This window comes from Nycticebus coucang, chromosome 3 (assembly GCF_027406575.1).
Source record: "Nycticebus coucang isolate mNycCou1 chromosome 3, mNycCou1.pri, whole genome shotgun sequence".
Lineage (NCBI taxonomy): Eukaryota > Metazoa > Chordata > Mammalia > Primates > Lorisidae > Nycticebus > Nycticebus coucang.
The window spans coordinates 62,810,434-62,834,134 of NC_069782.1; the positions used below are offsets into that span (position 1 = coordinate 62,810,434).

Sequence of the window (23,701 nt, forward strand, 5' to 3'; positions counted from 1 at the left end):
TTTGTTAATCTCCGTCTTTCCTTGATTCAAAGACAACTACCCTCCCTTCTGCTCCAGGGATTTGCACTTGGGTGTTCCTACCATGTGAAATGTCATTATGTACTCAAAACCCTCAACTAAGCCCAATTCTTTGACTAGTTCAATCTTATTCATGCTTTAGTCCTCAAATTAAATACTCAGTCCTTCCCCAAAGGTCTTCCTCATTTATCCATAGTAAGACCTCCTATTACACACTTGCCATTATTCACTTAAATCTGTCTTTAAAATTAGAGTTAACTCCATGGCAGCCAGTACTATATTCCTTTCATAGCCATCATGTTCCCTATAATTGGCTTAGTACTTAGCTCACTGAAGGAATCTAATGATTTGTTCTTGAATGGCAGACAAGCTCTTATTCCCCTCAGGAATACTATAGTATATCTTAGTTAAATAAGTACATGCAGGCTGGGGGTGGCGGCTCAGGTCTGTAATCCTAGCAGGCTGCCGCAGGGATTTGCACTTGGAGTGTAATCTGGGACACTGAGGTGGGTAGATCACCAGAGCTCACAAGTTTGAGATCAGCCTGAGCAAGAGTAAGACCCCACCTCTACTAAAAATGGAACAGCTAGCTGGGCATTGTGGCAAGCACCTGTAGTCCCAGCTACTTGGGAGACTGAGGCAAGAGGATCACTTAAGCCCAAGAGTTTGAGGCTGCTGGGAGCAATGATGCCACAACAGTATACACAGGATGACAAAGTGAGACTCTGTCTCAAAAAAAAAAGAAAGTATGCAAAAATAAGTACAACGAAAATTAATAATATATAAAGTATCTGCCTGTAATACAAAATAAATCACAATACCATTTAAAAATATCCATTTAAATATTTTATAAATGCAAAACAACTTTTTGGAAACAAAAGCCTTGCTGTTAAAACTAAAATTCCTTTTTCATTTTCCTCTGGAATTATTTTTAACTTTACTCAAAATAAAAAAATACTCCAACAACATTCATAAAGGGAATTTGGTATCACATAGCAGAATTACATTTAAAAGTCCTATTTCTTTCTTTTTTTTTTTTTATTAAATCATAGCTGTGTACATTAATGTGATCATGGGGCATCATACACTAGTTTCATAGACCATTTGGTCTCCCCTGAAGGTACAACTCCACAAAAATTAAAAAAAACAAAAAATTTTTTTTTCTCATATATTCCTATTACAATATAGAACTTCTGAGAGTTGATCTCCCTTTCTTAATAAGCCACATAAGCTATGAAACCATACCTTTTAAAAACACATCAGAAGTCTGGCTCAGAGCCTGTAGCTCAGTGGTTAGGGCACCAGCCACATGCACCGAGGCTGGTGGGTATGAAACCAGCCAGGGCCTGATAAAAACAACAATGACAACAATAACAAAAAAATAGCAGGGCATTGTGGCGGGCACCCATAGTCCTAGCTACTGGGAGGCTGAGGCGAGAGAATCACTTAAGCCCATGAGTTTGAGGTTGCTGTGAGCTGTGATGCCATGGCACTCTACCGAGGGTGACATAGGGAGACTCTGTCTCCAAACAAACACAAAAACAAAACAAACAAAAAAACACATCAGAAGTCCAAGAATACAGATAAATCTAAATAATAAGCTTTTCTAAGAAAGCAGAAACCCATGATTTTTCTCAATGTTGGAGTAAGTGGTGAGAAGAGGATATGACAAAGATAAGAATGTGGAGAAATCACCATGGAACCTTACCAAAATTTAACAACAGAGTAGGGGCTGACCAAATTGAAGACATCTCAGTCACAGATGAGCCAATTACCACACTGTAACCCTGCCCTGAGCTAACCACCATGTTCTGCTTCTGTGCTTACTTGCTTGCCTGCCACATAGGACAAAGAAAGGTATAAAAATCAGCCTGCTCCTTACTTCGGGCCGCCTGCTCTTTGGGCAGCGGTCCCCTGCGCAGGTGTAATAAATCACCATCTGATTTATACCTGAAGTGGGGTCCAAGTTTTTTTTACAGGTGGCAAATGAGTACAACAGGATAATGAATTTTGTCAAATTTCTTTTGTACATCTCATAAGTGCTGTTACCTTTCTCTAGTCTAGTAATATGGTAAATTAATTGATTTACATTTGAAACTCAAGCTGGCATTTCTGGGATAAGTACTACTCTGATGTACAGTGTCTCTCTCCTGCCCTATCTAGAGAAAAAGAGAGAGGGAGAGCCTTAACTGGAGTTCTCTTAACTCTCTTGCCCTGCCCCTTCCCTTTTGGGATGACTGCCTTGGGCATGGGGAAGGTCATACACCTCAAGTGCTTCTGCCTTATGTCTTTTGTATTCTATGGTCTAACATTCAAGGAAGATTCCATGGATGGATACAAATTTACTGTGACTCTGCACACAATTTATATTCATTGTGAATTCTGTGACTGAGATGTCTTCAATTTGATCAGCCCCTACTCTGTTGGGAGGATGAATATTGTCAATTCTTTGTTCAAAAATCTCCATTTCTTGTGGTTGTCTTATTTTATCTATTCTTGATTATTTGTATTCCTTATAAGTTTACTTTGTTGTTTATGCATTGAAAGTAGCAGCTACCTCTCCTAGTCTTATTATGAACTAGTCTTGACTGGAAGATGCTTTCACCCAGCAGCAGTGCTTCATATGGACTACTCTTCAGACAGTGTACCAAGAGGCCAGTGACAAGATCCCCTTCACGTTCCTGAGGAAAAGGATTACAGTGTGGTAATTGGCTCAGGGGGTTGCAGCTGGCATGGGGACAAATTTAGGAGACTTAGTAACTTGGGAAACTCTGCTTGAGTAAGTTTTCACTATTGTTTTACCTGTGGCAAGGAGTTTTTGAGAATTCAGGGAACTTCCTTATTCTATTCTGAAACCTGTTCCCGGATTTTGCCAGGGGGTGGGGTTGAGACGTGCGGGGACTCAGGCTGAGACAGTTAGGGGCCTTTAGGAGTCTTTTTGCTGGGTCAGTTATTACAAACCATGATTTAAAAAATGAAGATCATGAAGCCTAACAAAATTTTCAACCCAATAAACAGCACATACAAAAACATCAAAGCTAACATTATACTTTGAGGTGACAAATATACCTTTTTTTTTTTTTTGAGACAGTGTCTCTCTATGGCTCTTGGTTCTCATCCTTACCAAAAAAAAAAAAAAAAAAAAAATTGAAAGCTGATTTCTTAACAAAGGAATAACAAAACCACACTGAAAGATGAAAATTAGGGGTCAGGTGCAGTGGTTCATACCTTCACTCTGGGAAGCTGAAGTAGATGGGTCACTTGAGTTCAGGAGTTTGAGACCAACATGAGCAAGAGGGAGACTGCCTCTCTACTAAAAATAAAAAAATTAGCCAGGCATTGTTGTGGTGCCTGTAGGCCAAGCTACTTGGGAGGCTAAAGCAGGAGGATTGCTTGAACCCACGAGTTTGAGGTTGCTATAAGCTGGGCTGACTCCATGGCACACTAGCCTGGGGCAAGAGTGAGACTCTGTCTCAAAAAAAGGAAAAAAAAAGATAAAAACTAATCTAAGTAAATTTGGAAAATAATATTTTAAATATATAATCTAAACCTAAAGATAAAAGAACTGGCTGGGCACAGTGGCTCATGCCTGTAATCCTAGCCCTCTGGGAGGTCGAGGGGAAGGACTGCTTCAGGCCAGGGGTTCAAGACCAGCCTGAGCAACAGTGTGATCCCATCTCTATGAAATAATAAAATAAAACATTACATGGCCATCAGCCTCATGGTACGCTGTCTGAGTGTACCCAAGAAAATCACTTGAGCCCAGGAGTTTGAGGCTGCTATAATGAGACTACTGCACTCTAGCCCGGGCACCAGAAGAAGACCCTATCTCAAAAAATAAATAAATAAATAACAGAACTGTACTTATAACTCAGTTAATAAATTTGTTTTTTCACAGAGCTCTGAATGAGCAATTTAAAACTATTTTATTTGTATTCCATGATTAATATATTTTAGAGGATATCAGCAAGATGGTAGAGTAGAAAGCCTTAGCTTTCTGTTTGTCCAGGGAAATACTAATATATTAATAACAGCAATACTGAAACTAAAATACCTTGAAGTGAAATCCAGAATTTAGCTAATAACTATTAAGAGAAGCACCCCAGAGGAGCACAAACTGAGAGCAGTTGCATTTATATGGGGTAGGAACAATTTCAGCTTACCTGCATCAGTCTCTCCACCAAAACAGCATAGCTCAGTGCCAAGAAGACTGGCCCATGATTTCTCCCACAGCAGGGAAGTAAGACTGGCTACCTGACACAATGATTTCTCAGAGTAATCTCAGAGAAGGCAGTATCTTGCCTCATACTGAGCACTGCAAAATTGAAAGAGCTCAGTCTCAAGACAAGACTGAACAAAGAAAAGGGGCAGCCATCCTCTTATAGTTGGCATGGTCTGCACGATTGAAAGAAACAGAACTGAGGCTTTTCCTCAGGAACATGAAGGGGATCTTGTCACTGGCCTCTTGGTACACTGTCTGAAGAGTAGTCCATATGAAGCACTGCTGCTGGGTGAAAGCATCTTCCAGTCAAGACTAGTTCATAATAAGACTAGGAGAGGTAGCTGCTACTTTCAATGCATAAACAACAAAGTAAACTTATAAGGAATACAAATAATCAAGAATAGATAAAATAAGACAACCACAAGAAATGGAGATTTTTGAACAAAGAATAGACAATATTCATCTTTTTTAATTTTTTAATTATTATTAAATCAAAGCTGTGTACATTAGTGCAATCAAGGGGTACAATGTGCTAGTTTCCTATACAATCTGAAATATTCTCAGGAAACTGTTCAACATAGCCTTCGTGGCATTTTCTTCTTTTTTTATTCTAGATTAGTTTTTTTTATTAATATTAAATCACAGCTGTGTACATTATGTGATCATGGGGCACCATACACTGGTTTTATAAACAGTTTGACAGATTTACATCACACTGGTTATCATAGCATTCCTGGCATTTTCTTAGTTATTGTATTAAGACAATTATATTCTACATTTACTAAGTTTAACATGTACCCTTGTAAGATGCACCACAGGTGCAATCCCATCAATAACCCTTACTCTGCCCATCCTCCCCCCTCCCTCCCCTCCCTCTCTCCCTTCTCCATATTCTTAGGTTATAACTGGATTATAGCTTTCATATGAAAGCCATAAATTAGTTTCAGAGTAGGGCTGAGTATATTGGATAGTTTTTCTTCCATTCTTGAGATACATTAGTAAGAAGAATATGTTCCAGCTCCATCCATGTAAACATGAAAGAGGTAAAGTCTCCATCTTTCTTTAAGGCTGCATAATATTCCATGGTGTACATATACAAGTTATTAATCCACTCGTGGATCGATGGGCACTCGGGCTTTTTCCATGACTTAGCAATTATGAATTGAGCTGCAATAAACATTCTGGTGCAAATATCTTTGTTATAATGTGATTTTTGGCATTCTGGGTATCTACCTAGTAGAGGAATTATAGGATTGAATGGCAGATCTATTTTTAGATCTCTAAGTGTTCTCCAAACATATTTCCAAAAGGAATGTATTAATTTGCATTCCCACTAGCAGTGTAGAAGTGTTCCCTTTTCTCCACATCCACGCCAGTATCTCTGGTCTTGAGATTTTGTGATATGGACTAATCTTACTGGAGTTAGATGGTATCTCAAGGTAGTTTTGATTTGCATTTCTCTGATGATTAAAGATGATGAGCATTATCTCATATGTCTGTAGGCCATGCGCCTGTCTTCTTCAGATAAGTTTCTCTTCAAGTCCCTTGCCCAGCCTGCGATGGGATCACTTGTTCTTTTATTGCTTATACGTTTGAGTTCTCTGTGGATTCTGGTTATTAAACCTTTGTCGGAGACATAACCTGCAAATATCTTCTCCCATTCTGATGGCTGTTTGCTTGCTTTACTTATTGTGTTCTTGACTGTGCAGAAGCTTTTTAGTTTGATCAGGTCCCAGTAGTGTATTTTTGAAGCTGCTTCAATTGCCCGGGGGGCGGGGGGGGGGCTCCTCATAAAACACTCACCCAGACCAATTTCTTCAAGGGATTTCCCTGTACTCTTTCCTAGTACTTTTATAGTTTCATGTCTGAAGTGTAAATCTTTAACCCAGTGAGAGTCTATCTTAGTTAATGGTGAAAGGTGTGGGTCCAGTTTCAGTCTTTTACAGGTTGCCAGCCAATTCACCCAGCACCATTTGTTAAATAGGGAATCCTTTCTGCACTGAGTGTTTTTAATTGGCTTGTCAAAGATCAGTAAGGATAAGTAGCTGGGTTCATCTCTTGGTTCTCTATTCTGTTCTAGACATCAACATCTGTTTTTGTGCCAGTACCATGCTGTTTTGATCACTATCGATTTATAGTATAGTCTGAGGTCTGGTAGTGTGATTCCTCCTGCTTTGTTTTTATTTCTGAGTGTTGTATTGGCTATTCGAGGTTTTTTTTTGATTCCATATAAAACGAAGTATTATTTTTTCAAGATCTTTAAAGTACGACAGTGGAGCTTTAATAGGGATTGCATTAAAATTGTATATTGCTTAGGGTAGTATGGACAATTTAACAATGTTCATTCTTCCCAGCCATGAGCATGGTATGTTCTTCCATTTGTTAACGTTTTCAGCTATTTCTTTTCTTAGAGTTCATAGTTCTGTTTATAGAGATCTTTCACATCCTTTGTTAGATAAATTCCGAAATATTTCATCTTCTTTGGCACTACTGTGAACGGGATAGAGTCCTTAACTGTTTTTTCAGCTTGACTATGGTTGGTATATACAAAAGCTACTGATTTATCAATGTTGATTTTGTAACCTGAGACACTGCTGTGTTCCTTGATCACTTCTAAGAGTTTTGTAGTAGAATCCCTGGTGTTTTCCAGATATACAATCATATCATCTTCTGAGTCTATATGGATACCCTTGATTGCCTTTTCTTCCCTAATTGTGATGGCTAAAACTTCCATTACAATGTTAAAGAGCAGTGGAGTCAATGGGCAGACTCGTCCGATTCCTGATCTGAATGGAAATGATTTCAATGTAACCCCATTCAATACGATATTAGCCGTGGGTTTGCTGTAGATGGCCTCTATCAGTTTAAGAAATGTCCCTTCTATACCAGTTTTCTTAAGTGTTCTGCTCATGAAGGGATGCTGGATATTATCAAAAGCTTTCGCTGCATCAAGTGAGAGAATCATATGGTCTTTGTTTTTTAATGTGCTGAATTATACTTATAGGTTTATGTATATTAAACAAGCCTTGAGACCCTAGGATAAAACTGAGATGTCATGATGTATAATTTGTTTGATGTGTTGGTGGATTCTGTTTGTTAGGATCTTGTTGAATATTTTTGCATCTATATTCATTAGTGATATTGGTCTATAATTTTCTTTTCTTGTTGGATCTTTTCCTGGTTTGGGGATCAGGGTGATGTTTGCTTCATAGAACGTGTTGGGTAGTCTTCCTTCTTTTTCTACATTTCAGAACAGGTTGAGTAATATAGGTACTAGTTCCTCTTTTATAGGCTTGGTAGAATTTTGACGTGAAGCCATCTGGTCCCAGTCTTTTCTTTGTGCAGATTTCATATGGTTGATGCTATTTCAGAACTTGATATTGGCCTGTTCAACATTTCCACTTGATTCTGGGTAAGTCTTGGAAGGTGACGTGCTCCCAAGTATTGGTTAATTTCCTTCAGATTTTCATATTTCTGAGAATAAAGTTTCTTGTAATAATCATTAAGGATTTTTGGAATTTCTGAGGAGTCTGTTGTTATTTAGTCTTTGTCATTTCTCATTGATGAAATTAGAGATTTTACTGTTTTTTTTCCTGCTTAGGTTGGCCAAAGGTTTATCTATTTTATTGACCTTTTCAAAAAACCAATTTTTTGATTTATTGATCTGTTGTATAATTCTTTTGTTTTCAATTTCATTTAATTCTGCTCTAATTTTGGTTACTTCTTTTCTTCTACTGGGTTTGGGGTTGGAATGTTCTTCCTTTTCCAGTTGCTTGAGATGTCCCATTAAGTTGTTAACTTCCTCTCTTTCTGTTCTCTTGAGGAAGGCTTGCAGTGCTATAAATTTCCCTGTTAGGACTGTCTTTGCAGTATCCCAGAGGTTCTGATAATTCATGTCTTCATTGTCATTTTGTTCCAAAAATTTGGCAGTATCTTTCTTGAGCTCATCTCTGACCCAGCTATCATTCAGCATAAGGTTATTTAACTTCCATGTTTTTGTATGAGTATGCAGGTTCCTGTTTTACTGAGTTCAACTTTTATTCCATGGTGGTCCAAGAGGATGCAAGGAATAATTTCTATTCCTTTAAATTAAGTGAGGTTAGACTTGTGACCTAAGATGTGATCAATTGTGGAGTATGTTCTGTGGGCTGATGAGAAGTATGTGTATTCAGTTTTTTGGGGATGAATAGTTCTGTAGATGTCTGCTAAATCCAAATGTTGGATGGTTAGGTTTAAATCTAAAATCTCTTTGCTCAGCTTCTTATTGGAGGATTTATCCAACACTGCCAAAGGAGTGTTGAAATCTCCAATGATTATGGAGCTGGAGGAAATCAAGTTGCTCATGTCTGTTAGAGTTTCTCTTATAAATTGAGGTGCATTCTGGTTGGGTGCATAAATATTCATAATTGAAATCTCATCATATTGAGTATTACCCTTAACAAATATGAAGTGACCATTCTTATCCTTCCTTTTGTTGGTTTAATGTCTATTGTGTCTGCAAATAGAACTGCAATGCCTGCTTTTTTCTGGCTACCATTTGCCTGAAATATGGACGACTATCCTATCACCCTGAGTCTATATATTTTAAGGTAAGATGTGACTCTTGTATGCAGCAAATATCTGGCCTGAATTTTTGTATCCAGTCAGCTAACCTGTGCCTTTTTAGAGGACCATTTAAGCCGTTCACATTAATGGAGAGTATTGATAAGTCTGGTAAAATTTTTGGTATTGAGTTTTTCGAAAGTCCAGTGGACATTTGTATTCCTTTCACCACTGTGGAAGTTGGAGTTTGATCAAAAGTTTCTGAGTGAGTTTATTTTTGTGGTAGAAAATTGGGATGGTCATTATGGAGGATAGGTTTGAGAATATACTGAAGAACTGGTTTGGGTATGGCAAATTTCTTCAACATATGCATGTCATTAAAGTATTTAATTTCTCCATCATAAATGAAACTCAGTTTACCTGGATAAGGAATCAGGGGTTGAAAGTTATTTTGTTTTAGGAGATCAAAACTCGATGACCATCCTTCTGGCTTGAAATGTTTCAGCAGAGAGATCTGTAGTCATTCTAATATTCTTCAATTTGTAGGTAATGGATTTCTTACATCTGGCTGCTTTCAGAATTTTCTTTCATATTAACACTAGTGAAGTTAATTATGATATGCCTGGGGGATGTCTTATTCGGATTGAGTTGTGCTGGGGTTCTGAAGCTGTCTGCTTTCTGAATTTCAGAATCTCTTGGCATGTCTGACAAATTCTCTTTCATAATTGCATGGAGAAGGGCCTCTGTGCCTTGTGAGGATCACTTTCAGGGATTCCAATGAGGCAGATATTATCCTTCTTTGAATTATCCCAGAGCTCTCTGAGAGAATGATCTGTTTTTCTCTCCATTTCTCTTCCTCTTTTAGAGTTTGGGAGTGTTCAAAAGCTTTGTCTTCAATGTCAAAAATCCTTTCTTCTGCTTGCTCCACTCTGTTACTCAGGGATTGTACTGTATTTTTCAGATCTTTCAGGGCTGCAAATTCTTGCTTCAGTGCATCAAAATCTTTGGTGGTTTTGTCTTTAAATTCATTTAATTCTTGAGACGATTTTTAAATTTCTTCTCAAATTTCCAATTCTGACTTTTGAATTGCTCTTTGAATTTCTACTTCCAAATTTTCCTCCATTCTATTAATCCTGTTTGCAATCCAAATTCTGAATTCGATTTCTGACATCTTGGCCATCTGTTTGTGAATGGGATCTTCACTTATATCTACCATATGTTTCCTTGGGGGGGGGTTGATCTCTTCTGGTTATTCATGGTACCAGAGTTTTTCTGTTGATTCCGCCCCATGATTATTTTACACCGTTTGACTTTTCCCCTGCATCTTTGTTGAGGACCCGTATAGTGCTACAGCCTGAGAACCTGGGGACCTATTTGGTGTGGTGGGGCTAAGTGGTTCTGTCTTGTTTTCAGCTGGTCTCTGTTTAGCCCTAGTGAAACAGTTACTCTGGGTTGAAGTCTCAGCTATAGAAAAATTCCAGCAATTAAGTCACCCCGCCCCCCACAGGCAACAATTAGAAAAAGAAAATCAAACCTTCCTACAACCACACACCCAGGACACCACTTGAATAGTCTTCAGGTGATTGGCTCAGTTTAAAAGGTCCCAATCAATTGTCTCAGTCAGCACCTGTCTCAGGTATTGAAGTTTCAAAGGTCTCTGGGAACCTGATCTCAGGGGTCTGGTGACAACTGAAATATGACTTTCTCCGGTGGTCTGTAAAGTCAGGAGGACCCACCCAGCAAATAAGAGTAGTCTGGGAAGTCTGATGCCTCTTTCCCCACCTTGCAGCTCTGTTACACCCAGTCACTGATAGCCCCACATGGCTGTGACTCAGTTGCCTCCTGTGAGCAGATACTCCAGGGGTTTGCACCTTCCTGAACCACAAGGAAATCTGTATGTGCTCAGCAAGGCCACTGCTCTCTGCCTCTATCCAGTAGGGGGTGTTGAGGCCTGACAACCTCGGGCACTTGATGGAGGCTGGGGGGTGTTCACTCAGTTCCATTCGCAACCGATTGATGTTACTGACAGAACAGAACAACTTTGTGGGAATTTGTTTTTGTCCCTGCTAAATTTTTCTGCAGAAGCGAAGCTGTTTTGAGTTCCCAGAACCTGTGCCTCAGGCCCTGTCTTTACTCCTGCAGGTTTGTATTCGTAGCATGGTCGGCTCTAGCCTCCTGCCTTCCTTTGTATATAGACTGATGATCCCTTTGGGGCCGGGTGCATCTTAGGCTCAGTAAAGTGGTCCTCTGGGTCAGCCCTGCCCTGGGAATTTCCTGGCTGTGCACGTGCGTTTTCTAGTCCCCGCACTCCACCTAGGCCAGTACTGCCACAGGCAAACCCTTTACTCATGGGGCCTGTATATCAGTCCCAGATCTTTTCTGTGGTGGTTGCCACCTAAGAAGATGCCCGGCCTCCTCTGGTTGCCCAGGGTGACAGGGGTTTTGGCTTCAGAATTTCCGGGGGTGGGCCGTATTGTTGCCAAAAATGGCTGCTGCTCTGCGCCTCAGGGCACTGCCGCTCCGGTGTGGTTCCCTCTCAGCCAACTGTCGTCTCCTCACTCCTGTGCCACAGAATCAGCACTGACCAGCTACAGTCCAGGTCCTGTCCAAACCCCTTGAGAATTCACCCAAGAACCTGGACTCCTGGGGGACAGGCCTCCAGACCTCAAAGTGAGAGTGGAGGGGAGTGCTGGGAGTTCAAAATTGCAGGTTGAAACACCAAACTCATTGAGACCAAATGAGCAAAGAAACAGATAAAAAGGCTACTGGACACACAAGCCCACAGATGCACAAACAATCAGAAACACATAAACAGAGAGACAACAACAACAACAAAAAAACAACTACAATAAAAATGATAATCATAAAATTGAGAAAAAAGGGAAAAAAAGGATAAGGGATATGCGCCCCGGTACAGCCATTGCGGTGTGACCAGTCTGGTTACGTCATCGCCAGTCCAGCTGGTACAGCTACAGGTGGGAGTTTTTCAAAATGGTTGTACAGGGGCACCACCCAGGCGTCGGACTGTGTCAGGGAGAACTTTTAGTGGCTTTACTGTCATCGCTGGGAGCGACGGCCTAAAGAGCCAAGCCTGATGGGCACCAAGACCGGCTGGCTGCTTGGAGCGCTGCCTCAAAGGGACTGCATGAAGGCAGCTAATCCGGGAAACACGAGCCGGGGCTTGGAAATATGGCGACCTGCATCAGGGAGAAGATCCAAGATTTTAAAGTTGGAAGTCTGCTGGGTAAAGGATCATTTACTGGTGTCTACACAGCTGAGTCCATTCACACTGGTTTGGAAGTCGCAATCAAAATGACAGATAAGAAATCCATGTACAAAGCAGGAATGTTACAGAGAGTCCAAAATGAGGTGAAAATACATTGCCAATTGAAACATCCTTCTATCTTGGAGCTTTATAACTATTTTGAAGATAACAATTATGTGTATCTGGTATTAGAAATGTGCCATAATGGAGAAATGAACAGGTATCTAAAGAACAGAATGAAACCCTTCTCAGAAAATGAAGCTTGACATTTCATACACCAAGTAATCACAGGAATGTTGTATCTTCATTCTCATGGTATATTACACCGGGACCTCACACTTTCTATTCTCTTACTTACTCGTAATATAAACATCAAGATTGCTGATTTTGGATTGGCAACTCAGTTGAAAATGCCACATGAAAAGCAGTATACGTTACATGGAAGTCCTAATTATATTTCGCTAGAAATTGCAACTCAAAGTGTGCATGAACTTGAATCTGATGTTTGGTCCTTGTGGTGTATGTTTTATACATTACTTATTGGGAGACCACCTTTTGACACTGACACAGTCAAGAACACATTAAATAAAGTAGTATTGTCAGATTATGAAATGCCAACTTTTTTGTCAAGGGAAGCCAAAGGCCTTATTCACCAGTTACTTCGTAGAAATCCAGCAGATCGTTTAAGTCTGTCTTCAATATTAGACCATCCTTTTATGTCCCAAAATTCTTCAACAAAAAGTAAGGATTTAGGAACTGTGGCAGACTCAATTGATAGGCATACCACAATTTCTACTGCAATTACAGCTTCTTCCAGTACCAGTATAAATGGTAGTTTATTTGACAGAAGAAGACTTTTGATTGGTCAGCCACTCCCAAATAAAATGACTGTATTTCCAAAGACTAAAAATTCAAGTGATTTTTCTTCTTCAGGAGAGGGAAGCAGTTTTTATAATAAGTGGGGAAATCAAGAACAAGAAATCAGTGATCGTGAAAGGGGCAGAGTAATCCAAGATGTAGAAGAAAGACCATATTCTCGTTACCTTCGTAGAGCCCATTCCTCTGATAGGTCCAGCACTTCTAACTCTTAAGCAAAAACGTGTATAATGGAAATATGTCACTCAGCTGAAGTGCTTTCAAAACCCAAAAGATCAGGAGTAGATGAAAATGAAGAGAGATACTCACCTACAAACAATATCAATGTTTCCCCCTTATTTAAAGAAAAGACATCCAATAATTCTGGATCTTTTGACAGACCTGCTAATAATCAAGCACTCTCCAATCATCTTTGACCAAGAAAAACTCCTTTTCCATTCTCAGACCAGACACCTCAGACTGAAATGTTACAACAGTGGTTTGGGAATCAACAAATAAATGCTCATTTAAGAGAAACTACTGAATGCAACAGTATTAGCTCAAAACAAGACTACTAAGGCCATCCAGATTTGCAGAAGAACATGTCAAGAAATGCTTGGATTGATATAAAACCCCGAAAGAACTCTAATGCTTCTGATAATACACATCCTGTAAAACAGCTGAATACCATGAAACATATGACTGCACTTCATAGTAAACCTGGGATAATTCAACAAGAATCTGTTTTTGGCATAGATCCTCTTTTTGAACAAAGGAAGACTAAGGGTGTGGAGCCATCATTGGGTTATCAGAAACGTACATTATGAAGCATTGCATCTCCTTTGGCTGCTCACAGGTTGACACCAATCAGACAGAAAACCAAAAAGGCTGTGGTGAGCATACTTGATTCAGAGGAGGTATTTGTGGAGCTTCTAAAGGACTATACATCTCAAGAATGTGTGAAAGAAGTTCTTCAGATATCTAGTGATAAAAATATGATCACTATTTTTTATCCAAATGATGGAAGAGGTTTTCCTCTTACTGATTGACCACCCTCACCTACTGACAACATCAGTAGGTACAGCTTTGACAATTTACCAGAAAAGTACTGGAGAAAATACCAATATGCTGCCAGATTTGTACAGCTTGTAAGATCCAAATCTCCCCAAATCACTTACTTTACAAGCTATGCTAAATGTGTTTTGATGGAGAATGCTCCTGATGTTGATTTTGAAGTTTGGTTTTATGACGGAGCAAAAATACACAAAACAGAAGATTTAATTCATGTAATTGAAAAGACTGGGAAATAATACACTTTAGAAGGTGAAAGTGAAGTTAATAGCTTGAAAGAGGAAATGAAAATATATATGGACCATGCTAATGAGGGTCATCATGTTTGTTTAATACTAGAATCCATAATTTCAGAAGAGGAAAGGAAAAGTAGGAATGATTCCTTTTTCCCAATAATTATAGGAAGAAAACATGGTTGTATTAGTTCACCCACAGCAATATCACCTCCTTCTGTGGATCCAAACTACTCAGTAAGGGATAGACCAGCTTTGAGTAGAATGATGATGAATAGTGCTGCTTCTGCAACACAAGCACCAATACTTAATCCTTCTATGGTTATAAATGAAGAACTTGGTCTTACAACTATAGCTTCTGGAACAAACATCTCTTCTACTAGTCTAAAAGATTGTCTTCCTAAATCAGCGCAACTTTTAAAATCTGTTTTTGTGAAAAATGTTGGTTGGGCTACACAGTTAACTAGTGGAGCTGTGTGGGTTTAGTTTAATGATGGGTCCCAGTTGGTTGTGCAGGCAGGAGTATCTTCTATCAGTTATACATCACCAGATGGTCAAACAACCAAGTATGGAGAAGATGAAAAATTACCAGAATACATCAAACAGAAATTACAGTGTCTTTCTTCCATCCTTCTGATGTTTTCTAATCCAACTCCTAGCTTTCATTAATTAAAACTCCTCTTGGACGTATATTTAAAAAATAACTTTTTGTTAGCTTGAAGTAAAATGACTTTTTTTATTCAATATAACTTTTTCACAAAGGCTTTCTGTGAAGGAGAATTTTAATCTATACTTAAAGAATGTATTTTGAGAGAACAAAGCAGAATGAAACTTGAATCACTTACCAAATACAGTGATCATGACGAAAAGAGAATACCTTTGTTCTTAGAACATACACCCCCAGACTTATAAATGGTATGTGGTATATTTGTGCTTTTATTGTTTTCCTTCTCAGGAATGTTAAGAATCATGGACTAAACATGCTGGAGTTTTGGAATTTTTGAACATGTAAATAATGTGTATAAGTAACATATGTAAATGTGTATATTTGTTTTATATTTATTTTTGTAGTACCAGTGTCTGATGAAACGTTTCTGCAAATACATTTTATAAAAAATAATAAATACAGTGATGTTAAAAAAAAGGTAAAAATCATACAAACAAAATGAGCAAACAAAAAACCCTCTAGAAATCTGATGTTAGCACTCTCAGAAACCATAGGAATGGAAGAAGAGGAAGAGAGAAAGGAGAAAAAATAGTGGTGCTCGTAAAAAAGTTAAAAAAGAAGAAAAAATAAAAATTAAAAAATATATAAAATAAAAATTAACCATAGTTCCTCCAAGAAAATGATGAGAGAAAAAAAAGGCACCAACCACAAAAATATTATTATTGTATATATGTAGAAATATACACCTATATGTATGATGTAGGGATCAACTTTTGTAGGAATGTATTTATAATGCAATATACTTTCTGGACACAAGGTGGCGCTGTGAGTGGTTCCCAGGCTTGTACCTGATTCACAGTTTATACTGTTACCATGGTAACCACCCTACCTGGCCGATTGCCATTTTGGAGTTTCTGTAAAAGTTTTTTTACTTAAGTGTTATGCAACCTCAGCTGCTCTGTTCCAGACAGCACTCCTATCCGACCTCCCAACTCAGTGCAGGAGTCCACGCTTCACAAATCTTTCCACTCTGCTCCTGTGTTCTCCTGGAAACTGGCAACTGCAATCGGCTGTGAAGGAGGGTGCTGGCTGCCGCTGGGTCTTGGCGGAAACCTTATACTCAGTTTTTGTGGCTCTGAGTCTCATTTTTGAATCTGGAATTTTGAGTCCAGCCACCCACCAGTTTGCCGCACAGCCTGAACTGCCAGCCCACACCAATATCCCCCACCAGGAATGGTCCGGTCTATTTAATCACTCCTGTTGTTCTGGGGGAAGGTGCCCGCCATTTTGGAAATTCAAAATGTCTGTTTCCTGGGTGGGATCCCTTCCTTTCAATTTTCCATCGGGTTGCTTAGTTCCTTGTGATTCTGAGTGGCTCCCCTTTTGGGTGCCAAACTATGCTCAGGAATAAATTTTCATCAGTTCGCATTTTCTTAGTTATTGCATGCAGACATTTGTATTCTGCATTTAGTAAGTTTTGCCTGTACCCATTCTAAGATTTACTGTAAGTGTGGCCCCACCAATTACCCTCCCTCCACCTCAAACCCCCCTCCCCTCCCTTGGCCCTTTCCCCATATTCTTGTGCTATAGTTGGGTTATAGCCTTCACATGAAAGCTATAAATTAGCTTCATAGTAGGGCTGAATATTCATCTTCATATCAGTTGAGTTAAAAGATAACATGGATAAATGCCTAAACAAAATCAGGAAAATGATACATGAACAAAATGAGAAATTTAACATAGTGATAGAAATGATAAGAACCAAACAAATACAGGAGTTGAAGAATACAACTGAACTGAAAAATTCATTAGATGGGTTCAGAAGCATATAATTGATCAAGCAAAAGAATCAACATACTCAAAGATAGATTATTGGAAATTAGCCAGAGAAGCAAAAAGAAAGAAAAATGAAAAAGAGTAAAGAAACCCTAAAGCACTATTCAAGTAGGGCCAGGTGTGGTGGCTTACACCTATAATACTAGCACTCTGGGAGGCTGAGGTGGGTGGGTTGCATGAGCTAAGGAGTTTAAGACCAGCCTGAGCAAAAACTAGACCCCATCTCTACTAAAACCAGAGCAACTAGTTGGGGGTTGTGACGGGTGCCTACAGCTCCAGTTACTTGGGAGGCTGAGGCAAAGGGGTCTCTTAAGTCCAAGAGTCAAAAGTTGTTGTGGGCTATGATGCCACAGCACTCTACCCAGGGCAACAGAATGAGACCCTGTCTCAAAAAACAAAACAAAAAACAAACAAACAAAAAACAGAAAAAGAGGAGAAAGGAGGTAGAAAGCCAATTTAAAGAAATAATAGTAGTAATTTTCAAATTTGGGGAGATACATGGAATCTAGATGAAGCCCAAAACTCACAAATAAATTGAATTTAAAGAGGTCTAAACCAAGACATATTATAATAAAAAAATTGTCAAACGTCAAAGACAAAGAGAATTTTAAAAGCAATAAGAAAAAAAATGATTTGTCATATACAAGGGAGCCTCCTTAAGACTATCAATGGGTTTTTGAGCAGAAACCTTGCAGATAAGAATAGTGGAATGACATTTTCCCAAAGTCAACAAATCACAAAGTACATGTGTGTAAAAACAAATACCATATATAATCACTAATAATTGGCAACTAAATGATGGGCACACATGGGCACAAAGACATATAAATGACAATGGAAATCAAAGAAGGAGATGAGGGTGTAAAAACTACTGGGTACAATGAATACTAAAAGCCCTGAGTTAAGTATTATACAAGGTATCCATATAATGAAAACATACGTATTCCCTTAATATTTTGAAATAAAAAAACCCATACACAAAGAAACTATAAAAACAGCCAGAAAACAACAAACAAAATTGTAATGTCCTCACCTATCAACAATTATTTTTAATGCATTAAATTCCTCAAGCAAAAGACAAAAAGCTGAATAAATACAAAAACAAGATACAACTATCTACAGTCTACAAGAAACTCACTTTAGCTTTAAGGAACATAGAATGGATGTCAAAAGTTTAAAAAACATATTTCGGCTTGGTACCTGTGGCTCAAGCAGCTAAGGCAGCTGCCACATACACCTGAGCTGGCGGGTTTGAATCCAGTCTGGGCCTGCAACCAAAAAAAAAAAAAAAAAATTGCTGGGCGTTGTGGCAGGTGTTACTTGGGAGGCAGAGGCAAAAAAATCGCGTGAGCCCAGGAGTTGGAGGTTGCTGTGAGCTGTGATGCCACAGCACTCTACCCAGGGTGACAGCTTGAGGCTCTGTCTCAAAAAAAAAAACATTCCACGCAAATGATAACTAAAGGAAGAGTGAAAGTGGCTATTGTTGTGTTAGACAAAATAGATATAAGGCAAAAAGAAGAGACAAAGAAGGTCATTATATAATAAAAGAATCAACTCATCAAGAGGATATAGCGATTATAATATATGCACCAATGTATTTAGGGAGCTCATAATAGATAAAGCAAATATCAATATATCTGAAGAAAGAAAGAGCAATCAGCAATAACAAAGGATTTCAATACTACACTTTCAACAATGGATAAATCATAAACAGAGAACATCGATAAGAAAACAGTGCATTTACAATAATACAGACCAAATGGACCTAGCAGACACATAAAGAACATATTATCCAACCGTAGCAGAATACACATTCTTTTCATGCATGCATGGAATATTCTCCAGGATAATCAGATGTTAGGCAACTAAATAAGTCTTAATGAATTTAAGAAGACTGAAATCATAACAAGCATCTTTGTTGACCACAATGGTATGAAACTAGAAATCAGTAACAGGGAAAAGTGGAAAATTCACAGGTAAGTGGAAATTAGCCAAAACTCCTAAATGATTAAAGGTCAAACAAGGAATCAAAAAGAAACTAAAAATTATCTCCAGGCAAATAAAAATAGAAACATGACATACAAAACGTAGGAGATATGGTAAAAGTAGTTCTTTTTTCTTATTTTTTTTTTTTTTCACTTTATCACCCTCGGTAGAGTGCCATGATGTCACATCTCATAGCTCTCCAGCTCTTGGGCTTAGGCAATTCTCTTGCCTTAGCCTCCCAAGTAGCTGGGACTACAGGCACTTGTCACAACGCTTGGCTATTTTTTGTTGCAGTTTGGCTGGGGCTGGGTTTGAACCCACCACCCTCGGTATATGGGGCCAGTGCCTTACTCACTGAGCCACAGGCACCACCCGGTAAAAGTAGTTCTAACAGACACTTTTATAATAATAGGTGACTGCATTAAGAAAAAAATAAATGCCTCAAAGAAACCACCTAATTTCATACCTCAAGGGACTAGAAAAAGTACAAAGCCACAAATTAGAAGTAGGGCCAGGTGTGGTGGCTTACACCTATAATCCTAGCACTCTGGGAGGCTGAGGTGGGAGGACTGCTTGAGCTCAGGAGTTTGAGATCAGCTTGAGAAAGAGCAAGACCCTCTCTCTACTAAAAATAGAAAAATCAACTGGATGTTGCGGTGGACACCTATAGTCCTAGCTACTTGGGAAGCTGACGCAGAAAGATGGCTTGAGCCTGGACAACAGAGTGAGACTCTATTTCAAAAATAGGAAAAAAACTACTAAGTAAGTAATAAAGATTAGAAAAGAACTAAATTAAATAGATATCAGGAAACAAAAGCTGGCATGCAAACTGATGTAACAGAACAAAAGCCTAGAAAAAAAAATCAATATATTTATAGATCTTCAAGAAAGTTGTCAAGAATACACAATGGGCTCAAATTAAACAATAAGAAAAGTGCAAACGACCCTCTCTGTATACAAGTGGGCAAGAGATTTGAACAGAAATTTCTCCGAGGATGACAGACAAATGGCCAAAAAACACATGAAAAAATGCTCAACTGTAATCATCAGAGAAATGCAAACCAAAACCACTCTAAGATATCACCTAATCCCCAGCAAGATTAGCCCACATCACAAAGTCCCAAAACACCACATGCTGGCATGAATGTGAAGAGAAGGGAACACAGCTACACTGCTAATGGGATTGCCAACTGATACAGCCTTTTTGGAGAGAAGTATGGAGAATCCTCAAAGATCTAAAAGTAGACCTTCCATTTGACCCTGCAATCCTCTTACTACGTATCTACTCAGAAGAACAAAAATCATTTTACCATGAAGACATTTGCAGTAGAATGTTTATTGTGGCTCAATTCATAACTGCCAAGTAGTGGAAGCAACCTAAGTGCCGATCAAACATGAATGGATCAACAAACTGTGGTATATGTTTACCATGAAATATTATTGTTCAGCCATTAAAAAAGATGGAGACTTTACATCTTTTACATTTACCTGGACAGTGCTGAAATACATTCTTCTTAGTAAAGTATCGCAAGAATGGAAAAATAAATATCCAATGTACTCCATACTAATATGAAATCAATTTATAAACAATTACATGCCCATAAGAACAAGAAAACACTAATATAGTCCAGTTCAGGGGTAGAGGGAAGCGGGAGGGGGAAGGACATTTGGCAGAAAGAAGGAAGGCAAGAGGTGGAATCTTACCTAATGTGTACATGTGAAGGTGTATAATACGCCCCCGGGTGAGGGGCTCTTCTACAAATGGAACTTTACCCTGGAAGTGAGAACAATGTAACTCTAAAAATTGTACCCTGATATTAATTTGAAAAAATAAAAAAAATACACAAAGGAGAAAGGGTAGTATGAAGCAGAATCACTGTGCACTGGTTACCACTTCGGCCCACTGCATCTTGTGCTACACTTTTACTAACTGCTTGAGTCTGGTGAGACAGAACACTCACACATAAAGCAATTTATTTCTTACAGATAAAGACAAAGGACAACGGAAGTCTACGATTCAGGGCAAGGTGATCCCCCAAGACTCAGAAAAAGCTTCTCAGGCTGGATAGAGTCTCAGTGTGTGCCCCACTTGCACTGTAACTGAGGAATCCAGAAAAGTACACCTAGGCTTCATACCATAGGGCAAAGTGACTTGCAGGGCTAAAATGTTAAAGAATACACTGTTTCTAAGAGGGACAAGAACAGAACCCAGACTAGTCATGCCAATTCCTCCTTATCTCAGGGATAAAGCATTCCCAGAATATTCAACGATTTTTTTTTTTTACACTAATCAATATAAAGCTGGAACAACAGTTATTCTTCCGAACTACAAATGAGAAAGGAAAAAACTGGGTTGGCTCAATGCCACACAGTCTCTTCAATAAACTGTGCTGTGAAAATTGGATGTCCATATACAGAAGAATAAAAATGTAGTCTTATCTCACAACATATATAAAAATCAACCTAAACGCCAGACAATGGTGGGTCATATTTGTATTAGACAATATTGCTCTAAACCCAACATCCACTTTACAAGAAATACAGGAGATAAACAAAATTGTGAAAAACAAAACAAAAAAACAAAATCATGGGATATCAACCTTGCATTAGAATGTCAGCATTTTACAAGATAACGATCCTGGACTATTCAAGAGTCAAAATTGTATTTTTTTTTTTTTTTTTTGCCAGGGCTGGGTTTGAACCAGCCACCTCTGGCATATGGGACAAGTGTCCTACCCCTTTGAGCCACAGGCACCGCCCATCAAAGTTCAAGTGAATGTACTAGGTAAAAGCACATTAAAGAGATCTAAAAACTAGATGCAATGTGCAAATCTTATTGGTTCCAAGCAACCTGACAACTATAACAGATACTTTTGGATAACTGCAAAAATTTGCTTTTCTTGGAGGGGGCACAATAAAGTTTTGTTTTCTGTTTGGTAAAAAATTATCTTTCTTCTTAGAAGGTATATGCTTAAGATTTGAAGGAGGAAGTGAATGTCTACAGTTTAATAGGCTCATCATAACAAAGTATACATACAAAACCAAAAGAAACAAATTTTAACAAGTAGAGAATATAGGTTAATAATTTTTTCTACAGGAGTTACAGACTTTTAGATAAGAATTTGTAAAGGAAAAAGAAAAATCTTATGATCCCCACCTCCCAAATTCATTATGCCAAAAGAGAGAACTGAGCCTGACAGGAGTCACACAAGCACTGCCATCCTTTTCTCAAAGTGGCCCAAGGGTCCTCTTTTAAGAAATTAAAGAGCTTAGAAAATGACTCACCTGGGTTTTTTGGTAGACAGGGTATGTATGGGAGGGAGAAAGGAGCCTGACTGGCAAAGTGGCCATGTACCCATAAGCCTCATGATAACAGCCCTCAGGGAAATGTTTTTATTTGAACCTTGAAGGAGTCAGACTCTCAGAAAACCTGTCCCAGATCAAACAGGCAGAGCCTGGCTGCATTTAACAGAGATTTTGTACAGATGCAAATTTCTCCCCCTCCTCATAGCCTTACAGAATTATTTCTGTTTGCCCAAAGGCATCTCCAAACATGTCAGATAGATCACAACTATAGCTCAGGATGAAGGAGAGAAGTGGAGGAGGAAAAGAGGGGAGGGGGAAGGTTTTGATAGAAGGAGGGTAAATGGTTGGACCACACCTATGGAGAATATTGCAAGTGTACAAGTGAAATCTTTCAAGTATAGAACATAAATGTCTTAACACAATAAGTAAATGAAGTGAAAGCCAAATTGTACAAAGAAATCAACACATTGTACCCCACAAATGCATAAGTGTATTCATGAACTATGTGTATAATGACTTAATAAAAGAAAAAAAATATATAAAATGTAGGGAAGATCCCATTAAAAAAAGTCAAATAAATGTATTTGGGGTTAAAATATTTCCTTCAGCCCTAAAAAACAAAAAATGACTTAAGATATATAGCCCGTATAAAACAAGTGTATGTCAATTTTAATCTCAGGACTGTAGCCTAAATAAAGTCTTAAATGTCTATTACAAGTTCAACTCCACAGATACAAACCAAGGAATGTTAATGCAAGTTCAGCATTTGCCCCCTGAAACCACATCATAAAAAGTGGGGTAAGTGGTTTAAGGAGAAGGAAAGACAAGTTTATTATCTTGCCAGTAAAAGAGAAAAATGGCAGGCAATGGGCTCAAATCCAAATTCCTTCCAAAGCACAGAGCTTTTAACGGTTCTGACCCCTTAATCCCATTTTGAGTTTAGATGATCTTGTGGCCTCTTCAACAGTCTATGACCTTCACCCAGATGATTCCCTTGAGATATCCCCTGTGGCACAAAGAGAAATTCTCTGTCCCTCTCCCATTGGCCTGAGGCAAGGATGCAGGTTTCAGTTATCCAAAAGTTGGGGAAACAGGAAATGTTATTATCATTTTTTTAGGCCATTCAATGCCTCTGCACACGGAGAGAGATGATGATCACTCTTCTACTCACTCTGAGAAGATCATAAAGTTGACTATTTTCTCTATCTTCTTTTTTGAATGTTCATCTTCGATAGAATTTACTGAGCACTAAATAGAACGTCACAAGAATGCCACCAATTGCCTCACTGCTCACGTCCTTCAATCCCTACTCCCTCCCCCCCCCCGTTCCCTTTAAACCGAAGTGTTCAACCTCTTCCACAGAACTTCTACAGAGAGTGAAGTCCACAACAGATACTTTGTGGGTTGTGCTCTCCCCAGGTGCATCCTTGAAGTCTCAGTTTAATAAATCTAAATTGCGTGTGACTCTCTATTTCAGTTACTTAATAAATTTAAAAACGAACAATTAGAAGTAAATTCACCTATCAAAATTTACCTGAGTATTTATTATCAATTCAATTTTAACTCGTGGTACTAACAAAAATAAGCCTGCACATCTTCCCTGAGACCACTTCATCTATTTTGAAACTCTCGGGGTTCACAAGGCTCTGAAGAGAAACTGAGGTGACTTGAGAAAAGAGCAGAGTAGTCCCGCTTTTTCT

The 23,701-nt window shown here is 38.7% G+C and overlaps 2 pseudogenes; one reads left to right on the forward strand and one right to left on the reverse strand.

Annotated features, from left to right (window-relative positions):
• The window catches only part of LOC128580975 (SAFB-like transcription modulator), a 28,147-nt pseudogene extending 16,416 nt beyond the window's left edge, over positions 1-11,731 (reverse strand).
• Positions 11,732-11,971: 240 nt separating this feature from the next.
• Positions 11,972-14,875, forward strand: LOC128581644 (serine/threonine-protein kinase PLK4-like; annotated as a pseudogene).
• The last annotated feature ends 8,826 nt before the right edge of the window (positions 14,876-23,701 follow it).